We start from the raw sequence: 24,843 nt of genomic DNA, 5'->3' as shown, positions 1-24,843 counted from the left end.
AATGCTTGAAATGTAAGTTTCTCAGCGACTATGTCGGACTTCAGGCAGTGTGACGCTTCGTTACATAGTTAATTCACACAACTGCAAACTGCAAAATAAAACCATTAATCTTTTGTTACAGACGGGATTTGCTTCCAATCATTGCATGCCAGTAGTACCCAAGAAAATAAAACGTCCCTTAAACGAACTGGAGACAATAGCGTTGTGCCTGCTGTCACTAAAATGTTCCCTCAAAAGTGAAAGACGAATCGGGTAGTTTGGGTTAGGTCGTAAAAAGGAACGGCTCGGCTTTGGTTATATGAAAACTGCGCCCAGTAACATTTGAACTCATACAAATATCTGTGATATTCACTAAGTCACGGCCTACTTAAACCTCGAGATTCCTCGTCCACTGGTAACGCTCCAAATTGTTACACGAGTCACAATTTCCGGAAGACGAATACCGAATTTCAGAAACCGTTTTCGCTCTCATGTTTACGTGTTAAGGTCTGAAGCTTTAATTCTAGACCGGTCAAATATCGATTTACCGATGTTCAGTTGTTTTACGGAAGTGGTCTCTGGATATCAGTTGTTCCAGTTTCTGATTTAATCAGTGCAATGGCTTTTTCTCTTTAATTAAATGTCGAAGGTAGACTACTTCATGCTCATTCTATTATTTCTGCACCTCCGCTGCACAAAAAGTCACTCCGCATTATCCGAAAATTAAAAAAAAAGTCGTAACCTGGCAACCCAAGCACGTTTCAAATACGGTTGTGCGTTTACATGGGACTGAAATTCGACTGTGGAAGAGGAATACCGGCAGCGACAACAGTGTTTCCAGAATCGATATTGGAGTGTTTACATATCAGTCAGAAGTGGTATTGGGAAATTGGTTTGCAGAATCCGGTTTTGGGAGCCTTATACAGTGTGATTCACTGTAATTCACGAAGATATGGAAATATTTCAATATTTATGCTGCAACTAAATAAAAACGTTCATATAAACATAGGTCCCTAAATTTTTAGTTTCGGAGTTACGGCTAACAAAAGATTTTGTCTGAAATTTAGCAACTTCGCTAAGACGAAGCCATCAAAATACCGTACGAAGTTAAAGCACGATTTCCATTTATTTTGTTGTTATTGATCTGGTGAATCTAATAAAACATGTCCCAGACATGTATCTGCAGTAATTTTCCAGAACATCCAGAGAAGCAAAGACGTATTTTCGTAAAAAATTTTAATTTATTAACTACTTGGCCCAATTGGTTTTTTAAATTCCAGACAAATGAACAAAGTTTTCAAAAGAAGTTGTAGAGAATTTAACTAACGGTTGCCAACAATGACATAAACGTTTCTACGTTCTTAATGGAAGGTAAACACATTTACTTGTATAATAATCTTTGGTTTTCTAGATGTTCTGGAAAACTACTGCAGATACACGTCTGGGGCATGCTTCAGTAGATTCACTAGACCAATAATAACAAAATAAATGGTAATCGTTGTTTACTTTAACCTCGTACAGTTTTGCGACGGTTTCGTATTAGAGAAGTTGCTAAATTTCAGGCAAAATCTTTTACTAGTCGTAACTCCGCAACTAAAAATTAGGGGATGTATCTTAATATGAATTTTTTCTTTTGTTTTACTTGTATAATAACATATTAAAGTATTATTAAAGTATTTTCATATCTTCGTGAATCGCCCTGTATAAAAGTAGTGTACGAGACAGTCTATCTGCACTCTGAAGGTCCTCGCCCACCCAGTGGATGGCCGATTTAACGATCATCCTTGGTGCAACTTCTGGCTGGTTCCCTCAGTGAGTTGTTATGGCACCCTGTCCGAGCCGCATCGAAGCCGCCAAACAAATGACCAGCAGCGTGAACATCCTACGGCCGCGCCAAGAGAAAAGGCAGAACGCCGCCAATGTTCGACAGAACGTTCTACGATATGCCATCTTACATACGCTTAATGCACTGATTCTAGTCATTTCAGATTTTAAATACTGCTTTCCCCTCTTGTATGGTGCATGCTTTGTACTAACACGAAAACTCATGTTACCTCATTGTCAAGTTAAATTTTAATTTGTTTGTTATTACGTAAGTTATTTTGTGACGCACAGTCTGCCCTTTTAAAGAATATCTTACTTGGTAAACATTTTTATAATGTTCGTCTTCCTCTTGGCAATACTAACAATGATATGCTAAATTATAGTGATAAAGAAATTGTTTTTGTATTTTGACGTAACATATACAGGACGCGCGCTACGTACAAATCATGTTCATGTGTGGGCCGTATGTACTTGCCTTTCTGTTACTATGACAATGCATCTTATGTACTATCAGGCTCAAAAGTTTCCAAACGCTTTAATTGCCTTCCACCTGATTTGTATGCAACCCGCATGACGTAACTGTCTTGCAGGTCCTATAATCTCTTTTCATTTACACAAAATGGTTACTACACAAGACAACAAGAGAACGCTGGTCAGTATGGCTATCAGTCAGGATGCAAATTAATGCCACGGTAATGCAATATCAAGAAACACGCTATTAGAGATAAAACATTCTTTAGTGCTTGTATGGAAATGGAAATGAAGTCCCAGGCTTCTTTACAGAGCGTAGGGGAACGATGCGTGAGGCCCGCACCGCCGTACAAGGCCAGGTCCTAATGGAGGTGGTTTGCTGTTGCCTTCCTCCGACCGTAATAGGCATGAATGAAGACGACACAACAACATCCAGTCATCTCAGGGTAGGTGAAAGTCCCTGACACCGCCGGGAATCGAACCTGGGAACACGTGCTCGGGAAGCGAGAACGCTACCGCGAGACCACGAGCTGTGGACAGTGCTTATATACTCAAACTTATTACTATAAATAACATTTCAAAAAGCAAGTTTCAATTATAAATTAGAAGGCGAAAATTTTTGTGCTGAACAGGGACCTGAGACCATAATCCAGCAACTATTGTCCCTGTTAACTAACCACGAAAGGTCTTAAATATGGTTTCAGCTACAACAGCCATGATAATTTTCGTATGTGGAACATTCAATAAGTCAGCTCAGAAACAATTTAAATCCCCAAATAAAAGAATGGTGTTTGATAAATGTACTTATAACAACGTACGTGACAGCACACCAAACGAAATCTCCACAAAGTTATGCAATAATTATGTTTTACAGGTAAATTTCGCCCTGATAGATCACATGCATCAATATTCTAAATATAATATAGTGCGTGAGAAAATGTTACTACCCCCTTCCACACTCAATTGTGTCAGACAAAGTGCGGCTTAAAAAAATAAAGAGAAGAATATACTTGATATCTTGCTTTAGCGTTTACACTGCGCCAGATTTACCACTAGACCACAAGTACATACAGCACAACAGTAGCTCAAGTGAAAGGCAAAACTTCCTACAAAAATCTCTGTATCCTACTGTTTTGCCAGTTCGTGCAGCTGACCGTTATGAAATTTTATTTCAGTAGTTAAAAAAACAAGCTGAAAGTATGTAACGCGCAACTAAGGTAGTTGGAGAACATCTATGCGGACGAACAAGAAAATGAATGTTTTGAATAAGCTGTAATCTGCCTGCAGGGAATCAGAATTGTCATCCACTGTGGAGCGTCCTTCGTTACAACAAAATCACGAAGCAATGTCATGTGTAGTTCGGTCGTCTGTTCGAATGATTGTAGTTTCGAATATTTAGAACCTGTGTTCGAGTCACACCTCAGGTAACCATTTTCAACAAGCAATAACAAGCCCTCTTCACCTCTGGCAACTCCACATGAACAACGCAGGGTTGGCACCTTGGTTTCATATCCACATTAAACATGATGCCCCGTCGCCATCGACTGGAGGAGAATCAGTGTAAGTTGGGCCATGGCACTAGTGGGTGTGGCGGCAAGTAGCAATAAGCTTCCTCACATCATAAGTTTTATATCATTACTGTACCAGTCGTCACATAAGGTCACAGTACACTTATTTCTTAATATTTGGACTTCAGATATTGATAATAATGGTGCTGGAATTGGATTCGAAGTCAGATCTCCCCTTTCACCCAATTTGAGACTTTTGCGACGATAGAGTTCCATTGTTTCGTTGTTTCCCGACACTGCAAACTCTTCAAGGTCTCCGTGAATGCGTGTATCTGGGTTCGAATCATAGCCGGACACAAAAATTCTCGTCATGTCATTTCGAGTTGTAGCATGCGCACACCAAACTACAGGTGAGAAATAATTATGTTCTAACGCCTCCCCCCCTTGAGTTGTCAACAATAACCATTATGGACTCCCAGTGAGACAGAATTTTTCATCATGTCGTTTTGGGTTCAATCATGCCACTCCTAGTTACTGGTGAGAACGAATCCGATAACGAACGTCTCTTCGTGTGTAGTCAACAACGATTGTATGTGCAGGGTTCGATTCACAGTCATCACAGACATGTTCATCAACTTATTCCCAGTTCAGGCATGTGTACATCTCGATATTGATGAAATATGCCTATTTTTAACGCCTATTCGTGGCTAAGAATCAACGACGATATATGCCGGGTTCGAATCCCTGTAATCCAAAAGTTTTACGTATTCGCATTTCAGTTTCAGTCATCTCGCTAGTGCGAAAAATTTTGATATCTAACATTTGATTGTGTTTAGTTGACAATGCGATTAGCTAATGGATTCGAATTCCCGCCCAACACAAAACTTAACGCCAAGGCAAGCTTAAACATACACACGGTTTGTTACTATCGACTGAGTGTTTAAACTCAGAAGAGTGTTCTGGACGTGTGGGGTGTCGTACTGCCCTGCTGAAATTGCCAACCTCCGTCGGAGTGCACAATGGGCATGAACGGATGCACGTGATCAGACAGGATACTTACGTGCGTTTCACCTGTTAGAGTCGTATCCAGACGTATTAGAGGTCCCATATCACTCCAGCTGCACACACCTCACACCATTACAGAACCTCCACCAATTTGAACAGTCCCCTACTGACATGCAGGATCCATGGATTCATGAGATTGTCTCCATCCCGGTACACACGCCCATCTGCACGATACAATTTGAAACGAGACTCGTCCGACCAAGCAACATGTTTGAATAACAACAGTCCAACGCCAGTGTTGACGGGCCTTGGCGAGGTGTTAAGCTTTGTGTCGTTTAGTCATCAAGGCTACATAAGTGAGTCTTCGGCTCCGAAAGCCCTTATCGATGATGTTTCATTGACCGCAGCGTTCCACAACTCCACGACGACTGCCGCAGTCCACTTCACTCCTCAACCGCCCCTCACCGAACTACTCTTTCAGGGTCATTGTGAGGTTCGGCCCCCGGTGGAGCCACCCCCCCCCCCCCCGCCCCCCTCCCCCTTAGGGAACGTCTGACACCAGACGAGTGTAGCCCCTATGTTTGCGTGGTAGAGTCGTGGAGAACTTGTTTGCGCAGCAATCGCCGACATAGTGTAGTTGAGGCGGAATAAGGGCAACCAGCCTGCATTCGCCGTGCAGATGGAAAACCGCCTAAAATCATCCACAGACTGGCCGGCTCACCGCACCTCGACACAAGTCCGAGGACGGATTCGTGCTGGGACCAGGCGCTCCTTCCCGCTCCGGAAAGCCGTGCGTTAGACCGCCCGTCTAGCCGGGCGGGCAGTTTTTACCTTACTTGTGGTGCATATGAACCGAACTGAGGTGACAAAAGTCATGGAATAACGATATGAACATATACAAATGGCATTTTTATAGCGTATACAAGATGTCAAAGTACAATGCATTGGACGGAGCTGTCATTTGTACCCAGGTGATCCATATGAAAAGGTTTCCGACCTTATTATGGCCGCACGACGGAAATTAACTGATTTTGAACGCGAAATTGTAGTAGGAGCTACACTCCTGGAAATGGAAAAAAGAACACATTGACACCGGTGTGTCAGACCCACCATACTTGCTCCGGACACTGCGAGAGGGCTGTACAAGCAATGATCACACGCACGGCACAGCGGACACACCAGGAACCGCGGTGTTGGCCGTCGAATGGCGCTAGCTGAGCAGCATTTGTGCACCGCCGCCGTCAGTGTCAGCCAGTTTGCCGTGGCATACGGAGCTCCATCGCAGTCTTTAACACTGGTAGCATGCCGCGACAGCATGGACGTGAACCGTATGTGCAGTTGACGGACTTTGAGCGAGGGCGTATAGTGGGCATGCGGGAGGCCGGGTGGACGTACCGCCGAATTGCTCAATACGTGGGGCGTGAGGTCTCCACAGTACATCGATATTGTCGCCAGTGGTCGGCGGAAGGTGCACGTGCCCGTCGACCTGGGACCGGACCGCAGCGACGCACGGATGCACGCCAAGACCGTAGGATCCTACGCAGTGCCGTAGGGGACCGCACCGCCACTTCCCAGCAAATTAGGGACACTGTTGCTCCTGGGGTACCGGCGAGGACCATTCGCAACCGTCCCCATGAAGCTGGGCTACGGTCCCGCACACCGTTAGGCCGTCTTCCGCTCACGCCCCAACATCGTGCAGCCCGCCTCCAGTGGTGTCGCGACAGGCGTGAATGGAGGGACGAATGGAGACGTGTCGTCTTCAGCGATGAGAGTCGCTTCTGCCTTGGGGCCAATGATGGTCGTATGCGTGCTTGGCGCCGTGCAGGTGAGCGCCACAATCAGGACTGCATACGACCGAGGCACACAGGGCCAACACCCGGCATCATGGTGTGGGGAGCGATCTCCTACACTGGCCGTACACCTCTGGTGATCGTCGAGGGGACACTGAATAGTGCACGGTACATCCAAACCGTCATCGAACCCATCGTTCTATCATTCCTAGACCGGCAAGGGAACTTGCTGTTCCAACAGGACAATGCACGTCCGCATGTATCCCGTGCCACCCAACGTGCTCTATAAGGTGTAAGTCAACTACCCTGGCCAGCAAGATCTCCGGATCTATCCCCAATTGAGCATGTTTGGGACTGGATGAAGCGTCGTCTCACGCGGTCTGCACGTCCAGCACGAACGCTGGTCCAACGGAGGCGCCAGGTGGAAATGGCATGGCAAGCCGTTCCACAGGACTACATTCAGCATCTCTACGATCGTCTCCATGGGAGAATAGCAGCCTGCATTGCTGCGAAAGGTGGATATACACTGTACTAGTGCCGACATTGTGCATGCTCTGTTGCCTGTGTCTATGTGCCTGTGGTTCTGTCAGTGTGATCATGTGATGTATCTGATCCCAGGAATGTGTTAATAAAGTTTCCCCTTCCTGGGACAAAGAATTCACGGTGTTCTTATTTCAATTTCCAGGAGTGTAGATACCTGTGCCATTCCATTTAGGAAATCGTTAGAGGATTCAATACTCCGAGATCCAAGTATCAAGAATGTGCCGAGCATACCACATTTCAGGCGTTACCTCTCACCACGGATAACGCAGTGGCCGACAGCCTTTACTTAACGACCTAAAGCAGCGGCGTTTGAGTAGAGTTGTCAGTGGTGACAGGCAAGCAACACTGCGTGAAATAACGTCAGAAATCAATGTGGGACATACGACGAACGCATATGTTAGGACAGTGCGGTGGAATTTGGTTTCAAATGGGCTACGGCAACAGACGACCGACGCGAGTGCTTTTGCTAACAGTACGACATCGGTCGCAGCGCCTCTCCTGGTCTCGTGACCATATCGGTTGGATCCTACGCGACTGTAAAACCGTGGCCTGGTCAGATGAGTCTAGATTGCATTTGCTAATAGCTGATAGATGGGTTCGAATGTGGCGCAGACCGCACAAAGCTATGGACCCAAGATGTCAGCAAGGCACTGCGCAAGCTAGTCGTGGCTGCACAATGCTGTGGACTGTGTTTACGTGGAATGGACTTGCTCCTCTGGTCCGATTGAACCGATCATTGACTGGAAATGGTTATTTTTGGTTACTTGGACTTTATTGTCGCAACAAAGATGCAATTTTTATGGATGACAATGCACCATGTAACCGGGTCACAATTGTTGGCGATTGGTTTGAAGAACATTCTGGACAGTTAGTGCGAATGATTTGGCCACACAGATCGCCCGACTTGAGTCCCATCGAACATTTATGGGACATAATCGAGTGGACAGTTCGTGCAGAAAATTCTGCACCGGCAATACTTTCGCTATTATGAATGCCTATATAGGCAGCATGGCTCAATATTTCTGCGGGGGACTTCCAGCGTCTCATTTAATCCATGCTAAGCCGAGCAAAAGGAGGTCCGACATGATATTGTTTGAGATGTCAGTAAAGTAAGAATTGAAACTAAAGAAGTTTCCACATAGAAACTCGACCCCACTACTCTCGGATTACCGTTCTGTTGTTCTATTTTGGCTGCGGCATTCGCTTGCTAGAAACTATGGTAACATAAATAGCGCATGCCTCGCCCGATCTGCACCAAAAATGCTATTTTGACTAAACTCTAAGCCATCTGGAGCTCCAACTCCTGTGACTTTCAATTCTGGCCAGGCCCTCCGTGTATCGATGATGACTAGCAGGAGGGGCTCCCTTGTGAACAGAAGACCCTCGCGACCAAGAAAGAATATTGGTAGCCATCTACAAACCTTACCTGCTTGGGGCTTCTTTATTTACTCGTGGTATTTATCACTTGACCTACCAATTAATTTATCGTCAAACACACGTGAGCTGTATATAATGCTCTCCCTTTACGGCGCGCCAGGGTGAAAAATTAAATTTTGAAGGTTATGTAGTTTTCCAACACATTTGTGCCTCCTAAAGTCTTCGCCACAAAAAGTCATTTTACTTGAGTGTGAAACATAAGCATCTCCCGTACAGTGTTGTGGTACGAGGAATAACGATCATACTTCTAAAATTAGCCATTTATAACTATACGCTCTGTCGACTGTTGTAATGTCCTTATTTTGTTCACGAGACACATAGAAATTTACTAAACTAAGGAATAAGGGGCACTGATTATGTATAAATGTGATGTAAATCATTATAACAGTCCGTGGTCACTGTCAATAGCCGTGTGGGGTAGCCGCGTCGTCTAAGGCGTCTTGTCACGGTCGGCGCTGATCTCCCCCGTCGGAGGTTCGAGTCCTCCCTCGGGCATGGCTGTGTGTGTCGTCTCGTTCTTAGCGTACGTCAGTTTAAGTTAGATTAAGTAGTGTGTAAGCTTAGGGATCGATGACCTCAGCAGTTTGGTCCCATAAGACCTTACCACAAACTTCCGAATTTCCATTGTCAATAATTAATGTAATTTCCCCTATTGTTTATTCCAACAATCGCGAAATATTATCGTGTGAAACTGATTGAAGGGCTGAACATGCCAACCAATTTATCTTCAAAGGCGTGACTAGGTGGAAACAGTTCCGTTCTATTTCCATGGAGGTTACTGCCTCAGAAAAAAATAATTGATTTAGAAAGAGCAGCCTGTAGTTATATTGCAGGATAGCAAATTAAGTGGCAGACCGCCTGTTTTTCATGTGCTTAAATCCAAACATTGTTGGGTGCTGTTGTATCATCATTTAGATTCACGTTCTATGTTCTTTAAAGTAATGTAATTGGGGACAGGATTGAGATGTTAGTGTGGAGTGATGTGATTGTGAGAGGATAGGAGAAGGAAGATAAACTAAGGGTGAGATATTGAGAAATGCAAATTGAGAGTATGAGAACGTTATGCAACTTATTATAACAAATACACTTAAGCCCAAAAAAATGTTTGAAAATACAAGGATGTGCATGAAGAATAAAGCTGTGAAATGTTAATAACGTTTGTTTTATTTAAAAATATTTAAGAGCAGTCGCATAAGAAATTCGGAGACATTACTTTTCAGTACCCCTTCACAATATAAAGCAATGTCTTATTTCACACAGTGATTGTTTCATTGCAGGCTTAAAGGCTAGTCAAAATAATTTTATGCATCTGGCCTGAAAGCAAGCTCTTAATACAGTATTGGTAGATTTACCACAAAGCAAACACACTCGTTATCTGTTACCAAAGATTTCTCGATGCAGAAACACATTACATGTCTTGTCATCAGTGTAACATAGAAAATTATATCCCTCGCTTTTAACCTTGTCACTCGCAGGAATAGCTTCTGAGCATGCGAATGTCTTCTTTCTATGTGTATCTCCAAACAACGTTACTTTAAAATAAGCATTGTACTTTTTTGGCGGCTAAGGCGCTGTAGTCATGGACTGTGTGGCTGATCCCGTCGGAGGTTGGAGATCTCCCTCGGGCATGGATGTATGTGTTTGTCCTTAGGATAATTTAGCTTAAGTAGTGCGTAAGCTTAGGGACTGATAACCTTAGCAGTTAAGTCCCATAAGATTTCACACACACTTGAACTTTTTTAGCGCCATGTCACGAATAGTGTGGCCCCTCCCGCCAGAGGTTCGAGTCCTTCCTCGGGCATGGTTGTGTGTGTTGTCCTTAGCGTAAGTTAGGTTAAGTTAGTTTAAGTAGTGTGTAAGTCTAGGGCCCGATGACCTCAGCAGTTTGCTCCCTTAGGAATTCACACAAATTTGAACATTTGAACTGTTGCAGAGACCTTTGTCAGGTGATCAGTGTGATTCATGCTATTTTTGATCGTTTGTCCCACCTAAATAAGATGTTAAGCTTGTTTAGACTGACGCAACAAAGCACGTAGAGTCTGTGCAGGGATATGGTGTACTGGGCGAGCTGATTCGTTTGTTCGGGAAGGGAGGCCACAGTGTTTGTCGGTCGGCAGTAACAGGATTGAGGTGCACCCTCTGCAATCTTTCTTAGTCGATTTTACAGAACGCATTTGTACAAAAATTTCATTTTTGAGTTACTTGCACAGCTCCATATGTCAGATTCATGATGATGTGCCCATCGTTTAGTTAATGGTCATAGTTATTGTGATATTTGCGTGGAAGTAAGATAAGTGAAATTCGAAAAAGTCTGCAATGAAGATAGGTGTCGCTATGACCTTGCTTTCGGAGTATGTTACATAATATGTTGTTGCACATGAAATTTAAAGAAGCTATCGAATTTTTCTTTAGACTTCGATGGAGGTCTCTATCAGTCACCAATATCAAGAAGATTGATCTGATTTAGAACACTCTCTTGCGATTGCGCGGCAGCAGTTAAGTCCCATAAAATAAGTTAGAGTGAAATATACACAACATTCCTCATATTACATAAATTGTTTGACATATCAAAATGAGATCTTGAAAAATATAGCACGCAAAGAAGAGAATATTTTTCTGAATGGTTATTAAGGGCCATTGGTAGCTGATGAAACGAGAAATGCAATGAGTTTTGGAAAAATGTAAGTGCATAAACGACTCATTTATGTTTGTACCTAGGATTTGCTTTTTCATAAGCTACTGACCTTACTTTTCCTCAGTTCCTCGAGTAATAAGCTTAATAAACCACTGTTTCAGAATTCACTCACAACTGTCTGCACAACATATTAGTAAGGTGATGTTGTGTAAAACCCACTGGGTTTTGGCAAAAGAAGCAAATTTTAATATGGCAACAATAGAAATGTGTAGGATTTACTCCAGATTCGCCACTTATTTCGCTTCTCTGAAATTTACAAATGGTTAACAATCCAGGCGAAAATAAATCGCTCTTTTTCTTTAATTTTGAGCGGAATTCTTTTTAGATACTAACCAAAGCAGATGTGACAGACCTTTTCGAATGTTCACCGGGCAGGTGTGGGTGTCGAGTCCTCCACTGAATATTCACAAACAATGTGAGTGTAGGGTTCAGTTTGGAACGGCACTTTCATCCCTCCAGCGCTCAGCATTTCTTCTGCAGTGCCTTCCCGTAACCTCCACCAATACAGCTCTCCCCAAGAGTGCCCTACCTATTGCGCATCTACCGGTCAGCTACGCTCATGCTCATAAATTAAGGATAATTGCAGAATGTAGTGCCACGCGACGTGGTACTACACAAAACTGGCGCTAAAAGCATAGGCACATAGGCATGTTTCAGCCATCTGGAAACGAATGGTAATCATACCAATGGGTACCAAAAATAATGTGCTTGGTAATCTTTAATATAACAACAGGTAAAATTGCATTCACGAGAAGTATGATGTAAAGAAATGTTCTAAAATATAAAATGTAGCATAGACAAGTTCGAAGGTGATGCAAAAGCAACAAAAGAAATTCAGAGTGATAAAAACCGCTGAAAAATTTTAGCTCTTGAGAATTATTTCTGTACTGCACTTTGCCCCTGCCTAAGGTCTACTACTGACTTAATATTTAAATGTTTTTCTTCTTCGTTTATGAGCACATGACAACATTGGTTATCGTTTCCTTGTATTTCAACAGTAAGTCATTTCATGCAAAATTGTGTAGGCGCTCTTATGACACTTAAGTCTTGTAGCAAAATTGAGTTTTGGATTTACTTTGAACATTTTACATTTTACATTTGGACGTGCAAGCGCTAACAGCGATAATAGTCGTTATCATGTAACACTTGTTCTTGGGATCCAACTATAGAGAATAATTTCCATAGATATAAATATCCCATCTGTTTACATTCGTATAAGAAACGTTTCACGTCGCTAGTTGCAGTTTCCACAACGAAGAGAAGGAATAGTGGTATTGCCGCCAGAGACGTTTTATTCATACAGCACAGTGCTATGGATCGCTGCAATATCCAGTTTTTCAGAGCAAATTAACCATTGCTGATTTTGAATTGAAAGTAATAATACTATTTATGATTGTGTAATAGTTCTGAACCAATGTAACTAATACGTGACTGACATAACTGTGTGTATCTACGAACATTAAAAGAGTGAATTCGTAGAAGAAGTGAACTTGTAAGGTGACCATCACACGAAGTTGTATTGTCATCATTGCAAAAGGATTAGCATTTCAATCGGGGTATCACAGGATGGGGGTTGGGGATACTGTCCATACGTGTGGGTGCGATCACCAATTAATATGGTTCCATCTAGGATGTAGCGCACAGAAAAATTTGAAGGCTATCGGTTTAGGGCACAGAGACAGAAGTGCCACTGCGAGCCGTGTGAATCGTGGTAAAACAAAACTTCTGCAAGCAGCTGAACGGGTGTTTGGGTTGCTGGCGGAATTGTACAGCGAACAGCGACAGTTCATGCAGAGTGCAAAGACTGTTAGTGATAGGAAAGTTACCGTTGCTGCTGGGAACCGACGATGTCTCCTGGGCCCACTACAACCGTCTCGTCTCGGTCCTGTAACATACCAAGATCGTCATTAGAGTGGTCCATTTGATTATGAAATTAGCCGCTCAGTGTAATTTATCGTCTGGGTTGTGATTTTTGTGTTGTCAGCTCTCATGAGGTAGCTGGTTGTTTGCTGTTTCGATAGCACGGCTGGCAGAGGCAGTCAAGCATTCTACGATACAAAAAATCACCGATCTAAGGCTATGTGTGGTTCTCAGTTTGAACTATACAGAAGTACTCAGTTGGCACTGTTAAAGAGAGTCTTTGGTCTGTTACGCTTTCACATTTGGTTGTTCGTGGTTTCTCAGGTAAGAATGAAGGGATTGTTCGAATGGCTCGAGTTCATGTACACACGTGGGGCGAGTTTCTTGAATATCTCCAGGATGGTCTCGAGGTGGAATTCATTGTGCTCGTCCACAGAACGTGTGTTTGGCGGAGCATTGATTATGATTCGTAAAATCTTGGTCTGAAGAACCTGCATAAGACGCAGTTGTGTTGGAACTGCATCTATCCAGAATGGACCACTGTACACATCATTGGTCTAGTAAAGTTATGAAGAGAGAGCTCTACATTTGTAGTTACGCTTCATAAAACCACGCTATGAGCTACAAATGCACAGAAGAATTTTATTTGCATGTTCTGCTCTGCTCTTGTCTGTTGTACTTTGTTACTAACTTGTAAAACATTGTTTCCAACAGATTTTTACTACAAATTGTTAACAAAGCTCTCCTTAAAAAGATTTGTTGACATACTCTCTTACAGTACCAAGCACATTGCTAAGCGAAACAGCTGAGGAACCAAAATACTCTCTTGGTCTGATAGTTATTCGTTTGAATTAAGATTAGTAATAACATATGTAGTTCAGTTAGTGTCTTTACAGCACATGTTTCTAGAATATATAAACGCACTTCTGAAAAGTTTTTATTCGTGCTTTATGGTTTAACACGTTTAGCTCTGCCAGAGTGCACCTTCTCTCTGGACGAGTGTCCTAGTGCTTCCACAGCTAAGTACAACGTAGATCAGACTTTCCCATCTGTTAAGTTGCGCCATTTTATGTTGTCCTTATTTTACTTGACGATTCTACAGCTGTCAAAATATTTTTCGAAGTATATTCGCTAAATTGCGAATTCTTTTAGCATCAGTTGTACTGAGCATTGCTATGTTACCCATCGCTGACAGCTGACTCGGTGACAGGTTAGACTACGACATAAGGATGAAGACAGCGTGAGGTGTAGAAGTTTGGGTCAGTCTGGGGAGCGTGCTAGGATAGCCCAAATGATAAGGTAACTGCTCGCAGTAACCGGGAAAGCTGGGTTCGAGTCCCGCTTCGGCACAAATTTTCATATATCACAGTTGGGTAGTATAGCTCCACCTAATAAAGCTGACGATAAAAGAATTCGCAATTTAACGAATATACTTCGAAAAAAGTTTCATTTTATGCCACAGTCCTACGAAGTGCGTCGCTAAATTTTGTTCTGTTCAGAGATCAAAATTTATAATACAACATTTTTCTTTTCAACTTAAGCATAACAATTTACAATCAATTTTGAGGCAGTATGTACAAGTCATTCCTTATAATGGGGACGACTGCAGTTTAGCTTTCTGATAATTCGAGTGACGGTAGAAACTTGTAACAATGGTTACCTCCTATTGTGCAAGTCAGGAGTGGATTGCTAAGCATTTGTTAGTGTTCAGTTAAGTGAAATGTAATTTTATCAGTCATTACCCATTAGACCATAAAAAAGAATAAAAGCAAGCCAACCTGCACTATTCCATCTTCACAGTTAATGTGTCTGCTATAGTTTATAGGCCTAAAATATAAAAATCAATAGCGATATTCGTATAACATTTTTTCCAAAAATAAATCGACAGCACAGACCTTGAAATATCTTTGGAGAGTAGCAAAAAAAGAAAAACATTGTATTTTTCAGAAGGTGGACTTCTAAAAACCCAAGTTTAATTCGCAGAAAAAGAAAAAAAAACATGTCAACAGGAGCTTCCATCCGTAGCAATATGATAATTACCCCTACATACACACATCAAAAAAAGTTTTGCATTACCCTGGTTCCCAGAACGCCTCGAAATAGATGTTGGCTGTGAACATTGGATCACAGACACTCCCCTTGATTGTTCAGAGATGTCACTAAACCCGCCCAAAGATTTAAACAACCACGCATGAGCAGATCCTATTAGACGAAGGGGGTCCGACAGCCGATCAGTTCCAGTCATTCCACCAGGAAGGAGATACACAGCTCGTGTTGTCTACAGTTCAACCATGCCTAGACGCTCAATACAGCGGTTCGATCGCGTCCCCATTGTTAATTTGCTCCAGGAAGGGCTCTTAACAAGGGAAGTGTCCAGGCGTCTCGGAGTGAACCAAAGTGATGTTGTTCGGACATGGAGGAGACACAGAGAGACAGGAACTGTCGATGACATGCCTCGCTCAGGCCGCCCAAGGGCTACTACTGCAGTGGATGACCGCTACCTACGGATTATGGCGCGGAGGAACCCTGACAGCAACGCCACCATGTTGAATAATGCTTTTCGTGCAGCCACAGGGCGTCGTGTTACGACTCAAACCGTGCGCAATAGGCTGCATGATGCGCAACTTCACTCTCGACGTCCATGGCGAGGTCCATCTTTGCAAACACGACACCATGCTGCGCTTTACAGATGGGCCCAGCAACATGCCGAATGGACCGCTTAGGATGGGCATCACATTCTCTTCACCGATGAGTGTCACAAATGCCTTCAATCAGACAATCGCCGGAGACGTGTTTGGAGGCAAACCGGTCAGGCTCAACGACTAAGACACACTATCCAGCGAGTGCAGCAAGGTGGAGGTTTCGTGATGTTTTGGGGTGGCATTATGTGGGGTCGACGTACTCCGCTGGTGGTTATGGAAGGAGCCGTAACGGTTGTACGATCCGTGAATGGCATCCTCAGACCGATCAGCCATATCGGCAGCATACTGGCGAGGCATTCGTCTTCATGGACGACAATTGGCGCCCTCATCGTGCACATCTTGTGAATGACTTCCTTCAGGATAACGACATCGCTCGACTAGAGTGGCCAGCATGTTCTCCAGACATGAACCCCACCGAACATGCCTGGGATAGATTGAAAAGGGTTGTTTATGGACGACGTGACCCACCAACCACTCTGAGGGATCTGTGCCAAATATCTGTTGAGGAGTGGGACAATCTGGACGAACAGTGCCTTGATGAACTTTTGGATAGTATGTCACGACGAATACAGGCATGCATCAATGCAAGAGTACGTGCTACTGGGTATTAGAGGTACCGGTGTGTACAGCAATCTGGACCACCACCTCTGAAGGTCTCGCTGTATGGTGGTACAACATGCAATGTGTGGTTTTCATGCGCAATAAAAAGGGCGGAAATGATGTTGATCTCTATTACAATTTTCTGTACAGGTTCCGGAACTCTCGAAACCGAGGTGATGCAAAATTTTTTGATGTGTGTATTATGCGGAAGCAAATTAATAAGTTTAAAAATGTGAGCACATATTTCTGAACAGAGGCTCGGTATTTAATCGGTGCTAAATGTTCCGCGTGATCTTACACCAGCCTTGACAGCCATATCATTTCGGTAATGTCAGATACCACTCACATATAACATTTTTACGACTTTGTATGGTGGGACAGTAGCCAATATGTGTTTATGTATAGGGTATCTCTCGAATCATATACATGGACGTACGATATTCAAAAATATTTAAGACTACTTAATGTGAAGAGATCTCAAGGGCCGACTGAAATTCATTTAGATTTTACACTGAATACGCCGTGGAGTTAGCTCCTTTCCGAACTCACGTTTACTGAGAATATTTTGCACAGCGAATATTTTCGTGTGACTTGAAGAGAGGGCAGGACACACTTGTTTATAAAAAGGGTACGAGAACGGATACATGGATCTCCAGAACTATTTTGCTGACGTTCGTCTGTTGTAGGATCCTAGAACACATTCTAAATGTAAACACTACGACGTTCCTGGAGGAAGACAAGTTTCTTTCAGAGAATAAATACGAATTTATTCGTACACAACTTGCTAACAACAGATACAAGTGAACGGGTGGATTCCAACTTCCCAGATTTGTTAAAGACTCGAGGACTATTTTGCTAACAGGGTCCATTACGCTATATGGAAGACGAAACTTGCACAGAAACAAAAGAAATGACGGCCGTGCCCCTAGAAAGCCTAACAGTACCTCTGATGTTCACAGTAAATATAAATGAGCTGTCAGACAGGACCAGTGTACATAAACGATAAACTCATTCAGGGAGCCTCCATTCGCGCGTGGAGAAGCAGTGGTAGCAGCTGCGTCCGGCCCATACAAAGAGAGAGTACAATCGGTTAATTTGAATTCCAACCGTACATTCAGACACAACGTGAATTACGAATGCAATTAGAACAACTACGGGTCGACTGCGTGCGTATTAAGTGTGCTGAAAAAGTTAAAACACAAATTTGCCCTGTAACATGAATTTTATTCGAGATCCCATTCAAAACAATATGTTGAGAAAGTGTGGGATCGTCGGATAATAAGGTCAGAATGAATTTGGGATACTCGCAAAGCATGTTGTTAAAAGAATCTCAAAAGAAAAGAAAAGCCGTTTTGCTTTGTGGCCACGTTGTCGTGCAACAACACGCTTTTGCTCAGTGCCCTCGAGTTGACGCCACAGAGTAGTATATGCCACAATTGGAACAGACTCTAGTACCCACAGCATGGAAGCAGCAGGAGATATCAGCAACGCCTCCCTTGTAAGTTTGGCTGTGCAGTCTATGTTTCAGGGACGCAGGCACTCTAGCCAGGCGATAAAATTAGCGGATAAACGGTCTCCAGCCCACTCGTACACACAGTTTTTCGTCTCGTCTGTGCGTGTCAATCGCTCGTGAAGATTAGCGCAGAAGTCTGCCGCCATCTTAGCTTACAGCGTGTTCTAATCTACATCAGCTTGAAGTCGGACGTGCCGAGTTTAATGACGATACCAATTAGGTCTTATCACGAGAAGTTGTGCTCGATTAGCGGGGATTTCGTGACCACGTACAGTCACAGTCTGCGCTGCTAGCCGACTGCCAACAGGACTCTGAGGCGGTTGTGACAAGCTGGCCGCACACGCTACCCTTTGCAATTAGCCTCGATTACTCTCGTGGTCAACCAACGTCTCTGCTCTTCTTCTCAGAGTAGTTTTACGCGCCCTTTGCCCAGTTAGAACTCTCGTGGGGATGGGATGAACTTGTTCATTAATCAGTTCTACTCTTCTTTATATAAATTCTTTTTGACCTGGAGAACAGGCTATCAACAATCACCGCTGACAATCCTACATTGTCGATTGGTGGTTTTTCCACACTTTAAATACCACATCTATTTCTTTTCGTCTTATTGAGACAATTTACCGAAATTGATTGAATTTTTGTCTGTTACTTGTTTGTGATCTTCCTCCTATCCCTAATTCTACATACACTTCTCGGCTGAAAGACCTGCTACAGATCCCGATCTCCTACGCTGCCACGGCTATCGAGACAGGTAAATCTTTCCAGGCAAGAAAATAGTTATCTGAAGGTAGAGGCAGGAAGTAACGTTTAGGGGTGAAGATCCGTTGCCACCTTCACTAATATATCATGAATGGGATTTCACCATTTCTTTTAATTTAATTTCTAATTGGTCCTATAGGCCCGGCTGTACCACCACTTCATTCATTACCCACCACAAGAGCTACAAACTCGACGACAAATCCTTATACATGCTACGAGCAGTACTGTAAGACTGTTTACTAGCGCTGCCGTTGGCTACGGATAATTAATGTGTTTGGACGGTCATAATGAACTTGCAAATAGACTTTCAGAAAATTTCCTCTTAGTGATAAAGAGAAAGAACCGGACAATGTCTGATTAAAAGATTAGTGGTGAACAACTGGAGAACGTTACGTTGTGTAAATAAATTGAGATAATATTAATTGTACGTGACATTGGAAAGGGAAAACTAAAATTTTCTAACTTCGAACAACCGGCGTTTCTCAACCATACGGAAATATCAACAGCCACTATCAGGGGAGCGTAAACACTTTAGCATCGTTACTCGGTCAGGAAGACAGCAATCTTAGCACTGTTGAATGTGACTGCCAGTGAACTCAGCATAAAATGGTTAGAAGAGTGCATACCGAACTGCCTTTGTGACTGTCGTAACGCTATAAAAGAGACACTAGGTAGGACGCAACGTCGCTTAGCAGGGGTCTGACTGACCAAAAAAGATAATGTAGCAAATTTGTGAAGCAAATGTCGAGGAAATGAAGACCACTGATGACTCGAGAAGAGCAGAATCGACTTGGGCAATACGAATAACGTCGTGGAGCAGAGCCCCTCGTCGACGACATAAGTACTCCATCCCGCACTAGCCTAGAGCACTCGATCTGTAGGATCGGTGACGTTCGTGTTGCTCGCACTCTTATACACTACTGGCCATTAAAATTGCTACACCAAAAAGAAATGCAGATGATAACCGGTTATTCACTGGACAAATATATTATACTAGAACTGACGTGATTAATTTTCACGTAATTTGGATGCATAGATCTTGAGAAATCAGTACCCGAACACGATACCACACAGATCATCAAGAGTAGTGACTGGCGTATTGTGACGAGCCAGTTGCTCGGCCATCATTCACCAGACGTTTTCAGCTGGTGAAATATCTGGAGAATGTGCTGGCCAGGGCAGCAATCGAACATTTTCTGTATCCAGAAAGGCGCGTACAGAACCTGCAACATGCGGTCGTGCATTATCCTTCTGAAATGTAGGGTTTCGCAGGGACCGAATGAAGGGTAGAGCCACGGGTCGTAACACATCTTAAATGTAACGTCCACTGTTCAAAGTGCCGTCCATGCGAACAAGAGGTGACCGAGACGTGTAACCAATGGCACCCCATACCATCACGCCGGGTGATACGCCAGTATGGCGATGGCGAATACACGCTTCCAATGTGCGTTCACCGCGATGTCGCCAAACACGGATGCGACCATCATGATGCTGTAAACAGAACCTGGATTCATCCGAAAAAATGACGTTTTGCCATTCGTGCACCCAGGTTCGTCGTTGAGTACACCATTGCAGGCGTTGTTGCCTGTGATGCAGCGTCAAGACTAACCGCAGCCATGGTCTCCGAGCTGATAGACCATGCTGGTGCAAACGTCGTCGAATTGTTCGTGCAGATGGTTATTGTATTGCAAACGTCGCCATCTTTTGACTCCGGGATCGAGACGTGGCTGCACGATCCGTTACAGCCATGCGGATAAGTTGCCTGACATGGCGACTGCTAGTGATACGAGGCCGTTGCGATCCAGCACGGCGTTCCGTATTACCCTCCTGAACTCACCGATTCCATATTCTGCTAACAGTCATTGGATCTCGACCAACGCGAGCAGCAATGTCGCGATAGGCTACAATCCGACCTTTATCAAAGTCGGAAACGCGATGGTACGAATTTCTCCCCCTTACACGAGGCATCATAACAATCTTTCACCAAGCAGCGCCGGTCAACTTCTGTTTGTGTATGAGAAATCGGTTGGAAACTTTCTTTATGTCAGGACGTTGTAGGTGTCGCCACCGGCGTCTACCTTGTGTGAATGATCTGAAAAGCTAATCATTTGCATATCACAGCATCTTCTTCCTGCCGGTTAAATTTCGCGTCTGTAGCACGTCATCTTCGTGGTGTAGCAATTTTAATGGCCAATAGTGTACTATGTGAACATTAACTTGATTTTTAAAGCATTACTTCTGAATATAGAGTTTCACCTGAATTTTGTCAGAAGTCATTTGTTACCAGTTAAGACTCTCACCCTTCATTCAGTTCATTATGTACATACGAACTTTGCACTTTGTGTTACGAAATTTTTAGTAGTCTTTTCTTAATGTTGCTTTGCTGCTGTACTCTGGCATTGCTTTTGAGAAATCGGCAAAAATGTTTTTCAAGCCAGGGGGTAAGTGATAGTACGGTTTAGAGGCAGGAATTTTCTGTTAAGTTCAGTTGCGCATTTATTTCAGAAGTCAGGTTACATTCAGGGCAGCATTGCATTTTTATAGAAACAGTTAGTTTCAATTTGTAGACAGTAATGAGCAAATCATACTAAGTTTCTGTATAATTCAGTAAAGTGAGAGTTTTGCACAGTACACGAGTTAAAGTTAGGAATTAGTTTGTTTGGTAATCATTTTTTGAGAAGTTTTGGTAGATAATCTTAGGAAGACTCACTCAGATAGAGAAATGCACACATGCGGTTAAATTACAACCTGATAACAGATATAATAAAATTCAAAGGCGTGCAGTCAGGAGTATGACAGGTCTGTAGAGCCCATACGAAAGTGTAAGAGATATGCTCGGGGAAATCAAATGTGAATCTTTGGAAGAAACACCACGTAGTTCTCGCGAGACCCTGTCGAGTAAATTTGGAAAGCTTGTATTCGAAGAAAGTGCTATCACTGTGCTGCCATCGCCACACATCTTGAATAGGGATCATGAGAGTAACATAACGGAGATTAGGGTGCGTGCTGCGGCATGCAGAAAGTCATTCTACCGTTGCTCAGTACGCGAATACAACAGGAAAGAAAATCGATAATATTGGTACTATGTATCCTCTGCAATGCAATGTACGGTGACTTGCTGACGAACTTCAAATGGCTCTGAGCACTATGGGACTTAACATCTGTGGTCATCAGTCCCCTAGAACTTAGAACTACTTAAAACTAACTGACCTCAGGACATCACACACATCATGCCCGAGTCAGGATTCGAACCTGCGACCGCAGCGGCAACGCGGTTCCAGACTGAAGCGCCTAGAACCGCACGGCCAAACCGGCCGGCTGCTGACAAGGGGAATACCTCATCGCACTTCCCCCCTCCCCCTCCCCCTCAGCCATCAGGCCCAGTGGATAGCCCGTCAGAAACTGAACATGGACCATGCATGAAAATAGGAAGAAGGTGTACCTCTTCACAGTGCAACACCGTAACCACAGACGTACGACGTCGTCGCTATTCAATTTCGCTCGATGTTGCACATCTTGAGCTTGGACCGTTGATTGTTTCGATTTTGCTTCTTTTCTCCCAGTTCGGTACACCTTGTTCCTGTTTTCATTCTTTATGTTCGGTTTTTGATGGGCTATCCACTGACCGATTTTACCACTTAATCTGGAGGTGGGGGGGGGGGGGGGTCGATGGGGAGTATGCCAATATATGTAGAGAGCGATATAATTCCATAATCGATTATCAATTAATGAAGCGAAGTCAGACGCGACACCTAGCGACAGACTCTTTGACCGTAACCGAAATTATTATTGCGTAAATTCTCTATTTCCATTTGTTGGTACAACATTGCTGACTACTTGCTGATTCCGTATGCAACATAGAACCCTTCCGAAGTTGTGTTTTAGGTTTCTGTAAGAAATTCATATTTCGAAACAATTGAATTCATCGGCCTATTTATTCTGCCATGAACTGAGGATCTATAACAACTAAAAATCATAACAGAATAATAGGTTTCGTGAGAAACCTACTCGTTTCGCCAATTCCAAAATTGTGTCACGTATTAACAGAAGAAGATGTGTTTCAAAAGTAACATTCATTCAACAAATACTAGAGTGCAAAAGATAATGTTTTGCACATACAACTGCAACCCAAACGTGACAGGTCAATTAATATCAACAAAATATTAATCATAATATTAAGTGCTGCATAAATTCGGAAATATTACAGACTCGCAAAATCTAAGACCAGTTTCGGAATCATTACAAAAATTACTTTAAGAGCACAGCTGTTTTAAATTGAGAAAAAAATTTATTTTGCTAAAACGGCAGAACGAGTTGTGGAAGGAATAGTTGACTCAGATGTAGTTGCTACTACATTAATAAACATTACGTCTAATTTAATATACAAAGGAAAAATTCTTCTATGTTAAAACTAATATAAATTAGCAATCCGGTAGCTTAATTCTACTAAGAAATGCATATTCATACCTCGTTTCCGTGACCTCACACCCCTTAAATTGGTGAGGAGAGGCATGTTTATATGTACATTGTGACCCAAAAGTACATTAACATTCGAAAATTAAATACTTCATGCAATAATGTAGATAGTGAGATAAAAATTGACGCAGATGCTTGAAATCCCATGTGGTTTTATTGAAAGCAGGAAACAGTGCACAAAATGACCGACAGGTGACGCTCCAAAAGATAGAAAAGCAATAATTAGCATAAAGCAAATGTTCAACATATCGGCCGACCGTCATTTATCAACAATACCAGCGTCGCTAATGAGGTCGGGCGTTCGTAGTAGAGTCACGACTTCAGGTAATCCCCCAGCCAATAATCACATGCAACGAGGAAGGGGGGACATGGGCGGCCGAGCATGAAGGACGTGGCGGCTCATCACGCGATGCTCACCAAATGATATGTGCAGGAGATGTTTCACACTTTTAACAAATGAGATTGAGCACCATCCTGCATAACAGTTGTACCTTCCAGTAGCTGATACTTCCTGGCAGATTAAAACTGTGTGCCGGACCGAGACTCAAAACTCGGGACCTTTGCCTTCCGCGAGCAAGTGGTCTACCATTTGACTTACCCAAACACGACTCACGCCCCATCCTCACAGCTTTACTTCCGCCAGTACCTCGTCTCCTACTTTCAGAACGTGAGTCGTGCTTGGGTAGCTCAGATGGTAGAGCACTTACCCGCGAAAGGCAAAGGTCACGAGTTCGTGACTCGGTTCGGCTCACAGCTTTAATCTGCCAGGAAGTTTCATAGCAGCGCACACTCCGTTGCAGAGTGAAAATCTCATTCTTCCAGTAGCTGTTTATTAGTCAGGCTTAGGGATTATCTGACTCCCTCTCTCGCTACAGCTTATTTAATACACGAATCTCGTGCAGAGTCACAGACTTGTTACTGAACAGCATCATCTGGCTTAGGGATTATCTGACTCCCTCTCTCGCTACAGCTCATTTAATACACGAATCTCGTGCAGAGTCACAGACTTGTTACTGAACAGCATCATCTGTTGGCTAGTGTTTGCGCTCGTTTTTGGTTTCAATAAAGTCCCATGTCATTTCAGACATGTGTGTCAATTTTTATCTTCCTACCTGCATTATTCCGTGAATTAGTGCATTTTCAAATGTTGACAGACTTTTGGACCACCCTGCAGATTTTTTAGAGGTGCCAAAAGGCGGTTCATTGTGAGTGGATACTGAGGCAGGTAGGTGGGACAGGCAGTATTTGTATTTTTGTGAAAGCCTTCCAAAAAGAGACTGACAACAGAGTAAAAACCTGGCCGATGGCTCTTGTATTTGTGAACTCGGCGAACTGTCTTTACGAAATACACTGAGGTGTCAAAGGTCATGAGGTGCATACACAGATGGGCGTAGTACTGCGTACACAAGGTATAAAAGAGCAGTGATTTGACGGAGCTGTCATTTGTAGGTGATTCACGTGAGTATGGCCGCACGGCGTGAATTAACAGACTTTGAACGCGGATTGGTAGTTGGAACTAGATACACAGCACAATCAGTTTCCGAAATCGTTAGAGAATTCAGTATTCCGAGGTCCAGAGTGTCAAAAATATGCCGAGAATATCAATTTTCAGGCATTACCTCTCACCATGGACAACGCATTTTCCGACGGCCTTCGCTTAACGTACGAGAGCAGCAGCTTT

General features: G+C 43.3%; 1 protein-coding gene across 2 annotated transcripts in view; it reads right to left on the bottom strand.

The window, feature by feature from the left end:
• LOC126271919 (glycerophosphocholine phosphodiesterase GPCPD1-like) overlaps nucleotides 1–24,843 on the bottom strand; it is a 238,424-nt gene that overhangs the window by 147,992 nt on the left and 65,589 nt on the right. For both annotated transcript variants that reach the window (XM_049974316.1, XM_049974314.1), the window contains exon 2: nucleotides 13,079–13,137. The gene's annotated coding sequence lies outside the window, so the exon portion shown is untranslated. The remainder of the gene's footprint in view (nucleotides 1–13,078; nucleotides 13,138–24,843) is intronic.

The sequence above is a fragment of the Schistocerca gregaria genome, chromosome 5 (genome assembly GCF_023897955.1).
Source record: "Schistocerca gregaria isolate iqSchGreg1 chromosome 5, iqSchGreg1.2, whole genome shotgun sequence".
Lineage (NCBI taxonomy): Eukaryota > Metazoa > Arthropoda > Insecta > Orthoptera > Acrididae > Schistocerca > Schistocerca gregaria.
Note: the sequence above shows the minus strand (reverse complement) of the source record. Positions and strands in the feature narration are given on the sequence as shown.